A 16,240-nucleotide genomic window follows, 5' to 3' on the forward strand; every position below is an offset into this window, starting at 1 on the left:
TGGGTTTCCAAGCTGAGCAAATTCCTAACCACCCGTTTGTCACTTGAGTCATCTCGCCCTGTGCAATCCTTTGTCTGCCAGTCCTATACAAGGCATAACCCACAGACAGTGGGGCTTTTGAAATGCAGCAAATTTGAAATGTAAAAATGTTCTTTTTTTTTGTTTGATTAATGCCCCAGACCACACACTGCGTGGGGGAGCAATGGAATTTTTCTCCTTAATAAGCATGTTTCAGGTCGAAACAGGCTGTTTTCCTTTCATTCATATTCATGTTGCAGTCTCTGTGAAAACAGGCATGTCTGAATCATCATAGCACATCACAAGGCAACTGTGTATGGATGGTTACTTCAAAGTGAATGTCATTTACTTCCCAACATCAAAATCACTGAAAATTACATTCATTATCTGACTGTAAGGAGCATTTGGTTTTCCGAGGCCTCATTACACTGCCGTGTGAAAGCATTCATTTGGCTTTTAGTTGCAGTTCAAACAAATCTGTACCTCAAAACTTTTCTTTTTGAACACAAAAACAAGTCACATAATTCTCTATAAAGCTAAATGAGCACTCTCCCATGAATAAAACAAGGTTTTAGTAAAAAAAATACATCCCTTTCAACAATAAAAGCATTGGCTATGCAGCAGACAGAGTTTATTTTCCTTTTCTTGTCTCCAGCTAACACTTCTGCCACTGCTCTCGGACAATAAATGCTCAGTCTTTGGAAAGAAATATTAACACTGGAAAGTATGCTCATCCCTGGAATTGCACATTCCACCTTCACTTTCAAATATCTTATCTTGACAAATGCGTCATTGCAAACATTCTTCTGACAACTCGAGCCTATATTAGGCATGGAATTCTGTCCTGTATACAAAATAGTAGATGGACAGATGATCTTAAAGAGCCAGGGCAAACCACATGAAACAATAGATTGTTTCATATCGCCAACAGCTGATTCTCGACAGAGGGAGCGTGAAGACTCCTACAGGGTCAACACTGGCAAAGGTTTCCCTTTACAGTAACACTTGTCTGCCTCTTACTTACCAGAATAACTGCTATATTTTTGTAAACACTGGATTTATCACTAAATTAATAACAGTTCACTCTTGTCAAAACATTTTCTTATGTATTATTTGTAACAGGCTGGGGACGGACAAGTAGTACTAAATATAGAGGCTATTGAGCTCTTATGCTTATGTTGATATTCTCTCAGTCAATTATATTTTCAATGCACACCAAAAGCAAATATGACACAATTCAGGCTGCTCTTATGCACTGTTTGTATGTGTACGTGCCAAAAGACAGGGTCAAAATTATAAGACAGTAAATCATGGATTTGGAAGGGTGCGATCATTTGACCAATGCGATGATGGGAGTAAAGAAGGAAGGAGTTCCCGAAGGGAGACAGGTTGGGGTGAAAGATGAGTCACAAAACACAGGACTTTGCACCAGGAGACCGATGTTCAAAACCATGTGTAGCCAAGTAAACTTGAGTTCAGGTATGCTGTCACCATATTTCTTTTCCTAATCCTAACCAATGTATCCATCCATCCATCCATTTTCTTCCACTTATCCGGGGTCGGGTCGCGGGGGCAGCAGCCTAAGCAGGGAAGCCCAGACTTCCCTCTCCCCGGCCACTTCGTCCAGCTCTTCGGGGGACCCCGAGGCGTTCCCAGGCCAGCTGTGAGACATAGTGTCTCCAGCGTGTCCTGGGTCTTCCCCGGGGCCTCCTACCTAACCAATGTAACTTTACTTTAAACAGATTTGTTCAATGAAGATATTCGACAGTTCTTTTGTTTTCCATACAAAATTTAAAAGTTTTAATGGTGGTCCATGGGATATTCAGTGTGAAAGTGGCATTCACATCATATAGTAAACAAGATAACGGCACTAACTATGGGTCATAAATGAGTAACAACATTTTCTTTCTTTGACACTAGATATCAAACACAAGCCAGAGACTATATCGTACTAAGTTGTTGTGAGCTGCAAACCAACTTTTGAGCAGAAGGTCTCTCCTCTCTCCTCCTTTGTGCCGCTGTCTATGCGCTACATGCATGTCCACAGCTTCAAAGAGTGGCATGAAACTCAAGAGCACTCACTCCGCTGCAAAATCTGGGGACCAAAATGTTACCAGAAATACACTGCATAGCACACTGACGACCAAAAGAAAAAGAAAATAGAAAAAAAATGCTCGACTAAGGGTGTCGGATTGATGATTCAAATCTCGCACTTTCAAGGGGTAGCCCTAAATTGCACAATATTTTTGACTAAATACATTGATACTTATGGCAATATTGTAGGGTTGGCTATGGATACTGAACAAAATATTTACACAATGATATTTTTGATAAAAAATCATCAGTAATGTGGATATAATGACCAAGTGGATAAAGACAAATAACAGAACAAAGATAAAGAAAAAGACAACTTTATTTATCCCAAAAGGGCAATTCTATTTACAGTCAACCAGTCATATAAAACAGTAAAGAGTACAGTGTAAAACACACACAGTCAACAGCAGCATTCAAACATAGCCATGTCGGTGCGACAGATTAACAGATGGACAACCTGAGCATAGCAGCAACAACACACAGATCACTACATGGGCAAAAATACCCAGCCATAAAGCGACCCTACACCTATCGTCTCATGATATTAATATATGAATATATCACCCAGCCCTACTTTAAACATGTTCCACTGACCAATACCAATGAAACTGATAAATTTAAAGAGGTGCAAGTGATCCATTTCAGTAATCTCCTTTACTATTTTCATGGCTTCACATTTCCACTTCTAAAAATACAAACTGGTAAAACCACCAGTTCAGGTGTCTACTCTATTTCCACTTGCTCACATTAGGAAGTTCATAGATCAAATACTGAGTTATGAACTATTTAAAATGACTGCATGAAAAAAAATGAAATGGTTTATGGTTTCATTCTCCAAAATGAAATGATTTAAAATACTTTATTGATCCCTGGACTGGAGACCTCACAGTTGCTCTTATGCTGTATTTAGGAATAGAGAAATTCTTCACAAAAATACAAATAAGAAGAAAAATGTGCACTATGCTACATAGTATAACACACTATATACCCCAAAATTAATAAATATAAGAGAAACATTATTATAAGAATATTATATACACATTATAGGACACCAGGAAGAACAGGCCCCACAATCATTGGCTAATTTCTTACTGTTTCTCTTCCTGCTGTAAGAACAGATAAAGTGTTTCTAAAAAGTACCATACAGCGAGCCTCCTGTGTTGTTATATATGGAAACATCAAGAGGGGATCAAAGTCATGATTATTGGAGGTTATATTTTTAAAGCAGCCAGATTCATCTTCAGATTTTTCTGGAGCCATGCAGAAACTTCCAGCCTCCTCTCTAAAGGCAGTTAAACCATTTAGGTTTAAGATTTCTAGATTTTTTGCAGGTGATGTCTTTACGCACTTCGGCACAACACTTTACTTTGGATGAGTTCAGCGATTACTTCATTCTTGCCTGAATTGTCTCCTCAATAATGTAACACGATACGATGCCCCCCGACTCTGAAGGGAGATGCGTGTGTTTGATCTATGGCTGCTTGGAACATGTTCTCTCTACTCAAGGTTAGATTGTTTCATTACACCCCATCAATCATTCAGTGATGTAAACATCCCCTGAGCATAACGTTTTGCCAAATGCCCTTTACAGAGCGAGCGAACGGAAGGAAGAGAGATGGGAGGAAAGAGAGAACAAATGCATGAAGGGTTGAGAAGACAGATGATAACCAGAGAAAGAGAGAAGGCAGATGGAGAGAGGAAGACAGAGACACTGAGACAGAAGGAAATATCCCAACCGAGGAGGAGATGGAGGTTCGGTGAGTATCCTGTCCTCCCAATGGGAGAGAATTTGTTTGGGCTGGACAGGATACAGGGGGGTTCATCTGGACAGATTAATCCCAAATACAATATACAATATCTTTCTTCCTGTGCTGTGTGGGACAGGTCCTTTTCCCCAGAGACCATTATCTCTCTCTACTACTAGAACTTCTCCACGAGTTAGTGTATCTGATTAGGCTGTCCCCTGAAAGTCAGAGATTTGAAAGGTGTTAAAGGCCCTGAGATAACATTATCTTCTTTCTTCTGCTTAGAACTAGTGAATTTACAGCTCACAGCAACTAAATATGACAGTTTTTGGCTCAATGAATGTCTCACTGAGCCCCATTCAAACTGTAAAACTCTGGATGGAAAAACAAAACAAATCATCAAATATTCATGTTTAACGGCCAAATCTGATCCGACTGACATAATTCTGAGTCGGGTACACCCCAAGTATCTGCAGCTATCGTCATTCATACATGCAATCTATTCTATCATTACAGGGGACCTTTTATGCTTTTCCTTATTTTCTGTTATATATATAATGTTACAATGTCAGGTGTTTTTATTGATAGAATAAGAACAAATTTCTTTATGTAGTCGTTTGCTCAAAGCACATGACTGGAACTGTTTACATCACGTCAAGGAAACATGTAATCTTGGTTGCTAATGTTGTTCATTTCTTCCTGATTTCGGATCACATTCTGAATGCTACATGTCCGGTGGATTTAGAAGCTTTAATTGGTGTTTTTTATGGTAGAAAGTACCACTATACTCTGTTATAATCATTCCCCTCGCTGCAATGTTGATGTAGAAACACTGAGATACAAAGACTAAGGCTAAATGAAGAATAAGACATGCTGTCATATTGTGTCACATGATTGGGTTTTAGCACATGTGCAGTTAAGGCTTGACTGTACTTGCTGAAAGGCTCGATAGCTGGGGCACTGTCATATTAGATGACAGCGACTGATGCGTTTCACTGAGGTGTCTGCAGTTGGCCTTGGTTTGGAATCTTTTATATGAAAAATAAAGATATGGGTGAGAATTACAATTCTGCAATCACTGAAAATATCTTAGACTATAAACAATCGCTTTCTTTTTTGTAAACTTCCTATAGAATATCGGCTACCATCCATTCGATCATGCCCAAAAATATCTGTCAAGCTGAGAACACCACAAAGAGCACCTGAAAGGACACCATCTCTTCATTTCTAGTACGTCTACGATTAACCCTCCAACTTCCCCATTCCAGTTTCTTTTATCTATGATACCTCATAGCTCTTGTAGATGGTTTTATAAAGAGAAGTGAATAAAGCAGTGTTGGCAAGATCACTGTCCTTAATATGAAAGTTGCTTAGTGCTGCATGGAGTCAAAAAAGCTTGATTTTCACTATGCAAGATTACCTTGATTTTTCACAATGTCAGGGCTTTAGAGCAAATAAACTACAGACTTTTGGCGTAAGACTGGTATCAAAGCTTGGTGTGGGGGACTTGCTCCTATGGGGTCAAAGACTATGTTCCAGCCCTCATTAAAGAGCTTTGCAAAGGACCAGGAAACGCTGACCAGTTAGAGCCGACTGAGTATTTTCAGGAGGGGGGCTTAAAGAGACACTAAAACAAAGCATTTCAGACAGAAGGTGAACACAGGTGTTCTCATACAGACAGAATGAGCAAAATAGAGTGTTTTTTAAACATCAAAGTGTGTAAACACGTTCTGTAAGGAACTAAAAATACAAGTATGAACCTGAAATTGAGCAGCGTTAAAGGTTCCCTTTAATGATGAGATTGTAGTCATAAAAAGAATTTCTGAGATCTGATAATGTAGTAACTTCCCCAAACAGAAGTCTGACCATGCAAGAAACATGAGCAGTCACAATTGAGACAGTGACTCAGTTATCAGTAAACAAAGTCAAAAGTTGCATTTTTCATCCAAATTCGGAACTAGACAGCAACATGAATCAAACTGAACTATGACAAACTGAAAGCTACCAACAACTTAAAATCATTGTGATGTTACACAGAATCTGATACTAATTGATCAGCATAGCTCATGAATGTTGGAAATATGATACACAACCAATCCCCCTCTAAACACTAATGCAATCAGACTAAGCTGTTTTAACTTAAACCAGATTTTTTTAATTACCCTGCTCTGCACAAAAAGCATTCCCTACTTTATTAAGTCCAAGTCTTATTCATTCCTCACATTAGCAGCTAGTATTATTAGCACAAAACTAAGATTGTTATACAGGCTAAATGATTCACTCATTACTCCTGCCAGCTGAAACTGTTTTTAATGAAAAAACATAATGATTCCTGGCTCACAGTCTGTTGGCAGTGGCCAATTCATCCCACCTCAGCATCCGTTCAGTCTAGCTGCAACACTAGCAACCAACATTTGTTAGCATCTATTAGACTTAATCAGTTAATCAATATATGGGTCTGATTTCAGGTGAGTCCACTTTGAGATTTACTTAAAAATAAATCGGTTTAGATTATCAAATCTTAAGTTTTGGCTTGTTTAATGTTTACAACCTTACCTTAAGTTGTAAACATTAAACAAGCCACTATTTGAGCATGATTATCTTGACCACTCATTTTTTTTTTTGTTTTTCTGTCCCAATTGACAGTCATCGTAGTGAGGATATTCCTCTCAGCAATTACTTTGAAAAGTGAACTATAATAACCCAAAGATATGACATGAATATCAGACACAAGTTGTAATAGAGACACCAAGTCCCTCCCCTTTGAATTGCGCAATTAATTTCACATATGATGTTTGTCAATTTGAAAGATAATTTTGCAAGTGGTAGTTTTTCGAAGGTTTGTCATAGTACCATTTCTTTCTGTTTTTGTGCTCTTAGAGAACTACATCTCTCGTATAGGTCCCCAACTCCAGCAAGCTAGGTAACTTAGCTATGTTCTATGCACAAATCTAACATTAACTCTCCGAAACACACAGGCATCCTGGCAAGAGATAAGGTTTGAACACCACTAATGCGTCTTGTGTAGTCTTCCTAATTACATAGTTTCACAGTTTTATACCCCAAAAATTTTACAAAAAACTGCAACATTCTTAACTTGCAAAATTATCTTTTAAATTGAAAAACATCATATGTGTAATTCATGGCAAAATTAAACAGGTTGAAAAAAATGTCTCATTGTTTTATCCAAAATAAGGTCCAATGGAGGTTCACCATAAGGGGAGGGACTTTGCCTCTATAATCCCGAATCATCCTTTAAAGGAGCACTTCACCTCTCACATGTGTCAATGATGAACACAGATCCAAAAATTGCTAGCATCCAGATACGAGCTGTGCAAGTGGGCAAGTGAGTGCATTTGAGCTGTACTTGTGAATTCCCTTGAGTTATCCTGGAGCGCTATGCCTTTGTAGAAGTGTTAGAAACACTACCATTTTAGCAAAAATGTTTGGGGTTTGTGGTACTGAGCGATTGAATAAAGCTTCCTTTTACTCAAATTTATCAAGAACCTTTGCCGTTTTGGGGTCTTTTGTTGCTCATGGAGGCATGCAAGAAAACCAAAGAAAACCAAAGCTATTTATGAACTCAACCTAAACACGAGGTAAGTAACTGATATACAAATGATCATTCTGTGTTTGAAATATTCCTTTAAAACCTACCATACAGTGCTGTAGTCCTTTATTTGATTGTTAAAATAACTTTCTGTGAGCACTAAATGTTAGCAGCCATAATGTTTTTGGAAGGATTTATGAAATAAATGTACTTTGAGGTTGACGGCACAGGATGGGACATGTCAAAAAGCTTGTAAAAGTTGGGAGAAGATAGGGAGTGTCACATGAGCGAAGCCTTTGGGGGTAAGATGAGCTATCACGGTGGTCTTGTTTTACTATCAGGCTCATTCTTTTATCATGAGCAGGTGAGAAAGTGCTACATTTATATTCTGGTATACTTATGAACTCTAGGAGAATGTCATTCCCCTATCTGCGTTCCTCTCCCTCTCCTAAATCCGGCTGTTTCCAGTTACCTTTCAACCGGTGAAAAATATTTACTCCTGAAAATGAAGAGGATAACTTTCCATCTCCGACACTGTTTCCATGAGACATCTGGCTTGTGTTAGAGGAGCTCCACTCCACACACACACACACACACACACACCCACATACACACACACTCTCAGACACAAAGGACCTGCGCGGTGTGTGTGTGGGGTCTGTGTGTGTGTGTGTGTGTGTGTGTGTGTGTGTGTGTGTGTGTGGTGGAGAATGATAATCATAAGAGAAGTGTATTGTTTGACTGTCTGTGCTCTCCCACAGGGGAAGTCAGCTGTGGTGAATCGCACACGCACACAAGCCACAAAGCATCCCAACAAACAGCAGAGAAACACACACACACACACACACACACACACACACACACACACACACACACACATACACACACACTCTCAGACACAAAGGACCTCCCCGGTGTGTGTGTGTGTACTGTATGTGTAGGAGGAGGTTCTTGTTATACTTCCTCTTCTGTTGTGAATTCACATACACACTCACATGCAGGGAGGATCCACCGGTGGAAAGCTTCCCATTCATACGTACACCAATAACCTCCGAGGTCAAACACGATGTGTATACAGTCTTCCTCCTACTTGCACTGGGGAATTGGCTCTGATCCTTCCCTTGTCTCCTCAGCGAGCCTCTCACATACTAAACCCAACCTTCGGACCATGAACCAGCTCACAGTATAAACCACATGGTTGAGTAAGTCTCAGTGTTGACAGCTTTCAAATAAACGGAAAGTCCAGGACTGTTAATGATCTGATCGTCTTCTCCGAGGATTCACATGTGCTCATAGTTTTCTTTTGGTAACATGCAACTACATTTGGTATCCAATAACAAATATAATAAACTTAGAGAGATTTTCATAGCCATGACTGTAAACAGTGAATTTCTCTGTCAAAATTAAAATTTGGGTATTGCTTCATAGAGACTTAGTTGCGAAAGATGATGAATAGAGTCCGCCAGGGTTTTATGAGGCTATTTCAGGGTTTGACATAGACTGCTGTGCATGCAGCCACCTGCCAGCAGTGGAGTCCTGAGCAGGTTGCAGAGTTGCCAGTTTGGCACAATATGCACATATATCAGAGTCAAGAAAATATTTTGTTTCTGTGAAGTGATCAAATGAATTTCGCGGCACTTGTCACTGACCTCACAGCCCCTCAGATCCTTTAAATTACTTCAAGGAATATTCTGGGGGAATATACTTATTCTTTATCTTGCTGGGAGTTAAATGAGACGTTTGATACCAAAGCAAATATTGACTGAAAATACAGGGAAACATCAAGCCTGGCTCTGTCCAAAGATAACAAAATCTGCCCACCAACATTTCCAAAGCTCACCGATTAACACATTATTTGTGATCTGCTTATTCCATACAAAAACTGAGGTGTAAAACAAGAAAACCAGTGCGATGGATTGATTGATTTCTATTTCTATTTCTGTTTGCAGTGTTTATGCTAAGCTTAGATTAAAACAGATGTTGCAGTAGCTTCATATTTATCATATATACAGTTAGAGCTTTTCATTACTACAAAAATGTTTGTCTTTGGAGCTTCAATGATAATTGCCTATAATAATTAAAATACAATGAAATAAAAATAAAAAATAAATAAAACAAATAATTGCCTTCTACAGTACACTTCAAGACCACCTGACCCTACTTAGTAGGACTTGATGCTGCTGCATTTATGTGTGAGTGAGAAAGGGAGTGAAAGAAAGAGGAAAGAGAAGCCGGGTGGTGGACTATTGCACACTTTGTCTCTGCAACTTATTAACACTTGGATCACCGCAGGTCGGGCTGCTTCACTGGATGCAAAGCAAGCGATTCTCTATAGTTTTCAGTTAACAATTTTTAACACCTGTTCCTTTTCCCCATCAGATATATATTGCATTAATTAGGGTCAGTGGCTGCGCTTGAGATGCTATCTTCATTTGTGTCAGACACTTGCCATCTCCTTCCAATTTTATCCACTAGTGTACAAGTGAAATAAACAAATCAAAACAATGGAGCATTAGAAAACTTCTTTGCAAGTCTGCTACCATGGAAGCAAATCCCAAAAGAATATCCCAATATGTCAAACTAGTACTTTAGGACTGTGATATTCAACATATGGCCAGTGGTAATCCGAGACTTTAGGCGGACTTGGGACGAAGGTGCCCATTGAGGCCCCCATAACACACTCTGGTGTAATTTTTCCCCCTGTTCTTGTTTTTCTGTATACTCCATTCATTGTGCTGAAGGTTACACCAATCATAAGTTACAAGTAGCTGCCTGACTGTCCTAACTGACGGTATACAAGTTAGCGAGAAGAGGCCCCACTTTTTGGGGGGTGGGCAGCAGCAGTAGAGTGTCTTTATGGGAGGTTTACACAGGTTCATAGCTGTTTGCCAATATGAGTGGCTATTGAGGCCCCTTTTCCAAAATGTTTTGACTGGTTTGCCACTCCTGAAGGTGTACCCAAGCATACAGCCCAAGGGCCAAATCTAGCCCGTCAACCATTGTCTGATTCAGAAAGAAAAAAAAAATCGGTGTGGGGCTGCTGCAACTGGATTTTCAATGTTTATTCATTTTATCCAATAAATGTTATTAAAGTTTGTTTATTAACTGGCCCCTGTCCTCCTGTCATTCTGAAAGAATTGGCCACAGACAAAGTAAGCAGAGTTTCTGCTTTAGGAGAAACAAAATGTTTCTCAGTACACTAAATATTCAAAAGCTAGCACAAGGTGAGCATGTATTTACTTGGTTTCCTTTTACTTTTTCAGGATTTTTTCAATATGAGCATTTTTCCTTTTCCATTTTTATTTCTTTGCTTTTTGTGGTAACACCAGTCTGGAACTTGCACCACTGCTACCGACAGGTAAGCCATCCTGGACTAAAAGCACCATTTTTTTTAAATCCTTTTTAATCCAGTACAATAATGTTAATTCAATGCTTTAATGGTGTTCAATGTTTCTGGTTTTGAGATAAAGCTGCTCTTCTCTCAAACTGAACTGGAGTTTTATTGAAATCGTTAGATTGAATGGTAATCTTCAGAGCCTCAGCAGCTTCTGGTGATGTGCAAAAATCCCTAAAGAGAGCGGTCCTCTCCTCCTCCTCCTCTCCACACACCGTGAATACCTCGCCCATCTTTTCCAGGCAAGCCTCCACGCAGGTTTTAGCTGTTCTCTCAGATGCACAGCCAGGCGCGGTAAAGAATAATAACATGTCAAAGAAGCTCACAACAGCACAGACCACAGAAAATGGAACACGCCTGAGGGTGGAAAAACACTTCAAGATTTGTGCTCTTGAATTTATTAAGTGCCAGGACCCCTGCCTACTGCTCAGGATCAGGGGACAACAAGTAAAAAACACTGAGGCGCACGACTTTCATACTAGTCTTGCTATGCTAATACTCAACTGTTCTTCCATGTTGCTAGAGTTTTATTATACTGCCACAATTATTGCTTTTCTATTCAATATATTCATGACTGTCCCAGACCAAAAAGCCAGATCTGAATTCCATATTCAGTTTTCCTGTGACTCAGTTTTTTTTCTCACAGATGAACTGTAGACAAGTATGGTAAGTTGACGTGACAATCTAATGCCACAAAATTAATATACTATATTATTGACAGTTTTTGCAATACAACATGCAGTTTCCTGAAAACACAGACTGCTTTCAGGCACCGTTTACACACTTTCCTATGAAAAGTAATGGAACTAATTTATATGTATCCCACGTAATGATGAGGCAGTGATCCGTAAATAATACATTTTGGAAGACTGGGATCACATGACCAGTGCGCTTTTATTCTTAAAGATATTTTTTGGGTGTTTTTGCCTTTAATTGAAAGGACAGCACAAGTGTGAAAGGGGGGGGCGGTGACATGCAGCAAAGGCCCGAGGCCAGAATCGAACCCTTGGCCACTGCGGCGAGGACACAGCCTCTATACATGGGGCGCCCGCTCTATCCACTGAGCCACCAGGCGCCCCGACCAGTGCGCTTTTGGTAGTAAAGATGGGAGCGATCCCAAGCGGTATAATTACAAGGCAGGTTAGGATGGTGGATGGGTCGCAAAACACAGGACTTTCCCCCGAGACTGTACCAGGGGAATGTGAACTGAACGTGAATTTGAACTTTGAGAAAATTTTGAGTCAATTTAAAGTATGTCTTCATCATGTTTCTTTTCCTGAAACTAACCACACAAACTTTGGCTTTGGCTAAACCCAACCTCTGTTATTTTACGGTAATAATGTTAATTAGTGATGAGCAAATAACATAATTTGTGGGGCACTAATTTATGGGCTATTATACCATTGTATGAGGATATGTTGACAAATGCCACCAACTTGACAAAATGCTAAATGTTTATTTGGTGCTGAGCCTTTTTCTGAGTGACGAAAGTTGAAATATGTTTAATTTTACAGTATAACACTGCACTTGTCACACACACACACACACACACATATATATACACACAGACACACATATACATATACATATATAGTATAAGTATAGTATAGTAGTATTAGTATTTTTCTAACTTTGCATATTGAGTGAATATTACATACAATAAAAAGCATTGTATTTTATGTCTCCATCTAAGGGTGGGCCATCACGATAAGATGTTAATTCCACTACAGAAAAGACTTGATGATCACTAAAATTAGGTGGGTATAAAAGTTGATATTGTTATCGGCCAAATTAGCTATTTTTAAATTGGCATATTGGATAGAAAATCCAATATTGTGCATCCCTATTGGCAACCAGATGCAACCAAAGTATATCAGCTCAAAGAGCACTGCGTCAAAGCCAAAGCACTCTCAAATCTCCCAAGCTTTCAAAGTAGCTTCTGGTAGGAAAAAATGCTTTGGTGGAAATGGCCCCTTAATTATATGCAAAGAAAACGTAATTTCACTTAATGCAGATTTGTATAACTCCTGCTCCACTTTTGCTCTTGTTCGAAACTAATACAAAGACTCATTCCTGCACCTTTTCCCTGTGGCTTTTGGCTTGGTCTATCATCTGTGAAAACAACTTTCCCTAAGCCCTCAAAAGTCTCCTGTTCCATTTGTTATACCACTGCTCAACCTGGATTTAAAAAAGGACCGGATCAACCTAACCCCTTCAGAATTTACCCTGTGGGAAAATGACATAACACCAAACAGTGAGGGAAAATCAACACTAAACATTGAGTCACAGCCTGGTAACTTGCCTAACACCTAAGCCCTGCCTCAATACTGTAGCACAAACAGGCATAGCTCCTCTTCAGCCCACTGAGCCACGAATAGAAGATTTCTGTCCTCATTTGTGTGATTGTGAGGTTCCTGTCACGACTGCACTCGCCAAGTGTCCCTCACAGCATGTTTTTGTTGTGGTTTGAATGGCAAAAATGACTTCATTCAAGAAGAACAAGATAGTATCAGAAATGGGACACATACCATTCAAAGCACTCATTTGTTTTTTCATCCTCAGTGAAACACAGATTGATGTATATTTGACACAAAAACATACAAATATACAGCACAGACTGTTTTTTCTATAGTATGAATGTAGAGAGAAACCAACTTGCACACTCTCACACACACACACACACACACACACACACACACACACACACACACACACACACACACACACACACACACCCCAGGGCTGTTAAAGCAGCCGGGCATGACAGATCACGCTGCCTCTCCATTATTACGTCGTGTTACGATTAATAATGCATGTTTCCTGACACCTTAATTACCTCCGCCCACACCCTATACACACACAAATACACACGGACAAACCTTCAGTCAGCACCAGGTCTACCACATCAACACACACTCTTCTCCCTGCGGAGGGAGCACATCAACAGCACGCATAACACTTGATGAGGGACTTGAAGTAACTGCAGCTGTCTGTCCCTGAACATACACTGCAGGACGGGCTGTTCGCTCGACTGTCACGCACCCATAGTGATCCTGTCACACTGACTCAGCGCTCACTGAAATGTGCAGCATTGAAGACAAAACCTGTTTCCTGCAGGTTTGAATGACTGGGTTAAATTTGGCGCAGTGAATCACCATTCAACAAAATTGTGCATGACTATAATCTCAATGAGGACCTTTGACCAGGAGACTCAGATTTACAGTAAAGGACTATATGATGATGGGAATTTGGCATGCTTCAGTAAATGTTTGTGAACATTTGCAGCAGAGCTGGGCGATGTCTACTGGAGGCATCATCAATCGGCCCGACTCTAATTTGTAATCCTCATGCACCTTGTCAGCCTTAACTGATGTTTGACTGATAGTGTTGCCGAACAAAAACAGGAAACACACGTTGATGGGAACTTTTGCGATCTCCCTACTTTGCTAAATATATCTGAAACTATCTGCATAGATTATACGTAAAGAGCAAAGTTTTGAGATATCTGTAACTCCTGAATTACGGTCTAGTTATGTTTAGATTGTACACATGGGCGCATTATATAACAATGGGGCCCTGGGCACTGATATGTAAAAGGCCCCACCATCTCTCCTATATATGAGCAAAATGCGCTGACTTTGTGGTGATTTTGCCTCTTTTCGTCATCTTTGTAGTTGTTATGCATCCATTTTTGGTTTTAGGTCTCTTATTTTGTTTTTGGAAGTTTTGCCTCTCCTTATGGTAGTTTTGTATATATTTGTAGTCTTTTTGTGTGTCTTTAAGGTCATTTTCTGTCGTTTTTGGTCATTTTGTTTCTCCTTGTAGTTAGTTTGTATCTCTTTTTAGTTCCCTTACATCTCTGTGTGTTTTTTTTTTGTTGTTGTTGTCTCTTTGTAGTCATTTTGAGTCTCTTCCTGGTTGGTACCTGTTATTAACCTATATCAGTTTTTCAGGGCAGATACCAGTACTGATTATTAGTAGTTAATGAGACTGATAACAGATATTGGGAACCAATATGCACTGACAATAAAAATTAAAAAATCTTTCTGAAAATATTTAGAATTTGGAATATAACCAATTCCAACACAAAACTTTATTTAAATGCCTTTCACAAATGTTTAATCAAAACTGAAAAGTTCAACATCATATACAGCAAGTACCCAGCAATTTTCTTTCAAAAAGTGAAAAGTGAAATTTTAAATAATTAAATTAACTGATAAAAAGCAGCTCCCTGAGGTTTAAAAAGTTCCTCCCATAATGACATTTTCTTTGTACTTCTATCGCTAATCATTACAATAAAAAACAAAAAAATGCTGATATGATCATCTGTAAAATGCCAAATATCAGCCCGAATAATTGGCCAGGCTGATAATCTGTTGACCCCTAGTTAATTTGAGTCTACTGATTCTTTTGGACTGTTCCTACTAGGCTCGCTTAGTAATTTATAAATGCTCACAAGGTGTCATCCAACATCTGATGACAAACGTGTTTATAGCAGTTCTGAATGGCCACACTCGAAGATGTGATCATTGCTTTTAGGATATCAATGTACATTTCAGGACTTCTCTCCTAAGAGGCATTTATAGCATTGCACTTGTTTGTAAATACAGAAAGTGAAATGTAACTGTGTGAATAAATAAAAATGAGAGCTTCAAATCCTTCATTGTGTCTCATGTCTGCAGATTGGCCAATTGCTGCATGAATTGGGAGTGAATATTGGATTGCCAGTTTTGGAAAAGTTAAAAAAAAATCGGAAATCTGAAAGTTGACCTCTAGTCTGTTGTAACATACAAAGGTGTCTCCGTATGAACCCATCCCTGCATTTCCAGCAGCTTTTATGCTACCAAACATGGGTGTTTTAAGCCAAAACATAACCTTGCCTAACAATAACCCATTGTTTTTGGGTTGTTTGACAAAATAATGTACAAATGTAACGTATCCATGATTTACAGAAAAATAATGCAAACATTTTTTTCTAGAGATTGCATTGTCTAACTGCAGGGAGTATGTATTTTGCAGACAAAAGGGGACTTTGGAGTGATGAGCATTTGTTTGGGGGATAATGGGCTTTTGGAGAAATGGGTTTTCGGTCCAGTGGAATATTTTTCGGACTAATGGGGTATTGAAGTGTGGGGCGTTGAAATATTGAGCAGTCCCCAGGTGCATTATTTAAAGAATCTGTTTCCATCACATTATTTGTGCTTTCACAAACAACACATTAGGTTTCAGGTACATCCCTAACAATGACACCTTTATTCACACAAATGAAATGGATGTGAACAGAATTTTATTTGTAACAGCATCCATTCAAAAAGGCTCCTTTCCTCAGGATACCTTTTTTTTTGTTGGAAATTCTTTACCTCCGATTATTTTAACCTATCTTAATCTTAACCTAGACACTATTTCTGTCACAGCTAAGTTTTTCAACTCATGACTATG

Source organism: Plectropomus leopardus, chromosome 18 (assembly GCF_008729295.1).
Source record: "Plectropomus leopardus isolate mb chromosome 18, YSFRI_Pleo_2.0, whole genome shotgun sequence".
Classification (NCBI taxonomy): Eukaryota; Metazoa; Chordata; class Actinopteri; order Perciformes; family Serranidae; genus Plectropomus; species Plectropomus leopardus.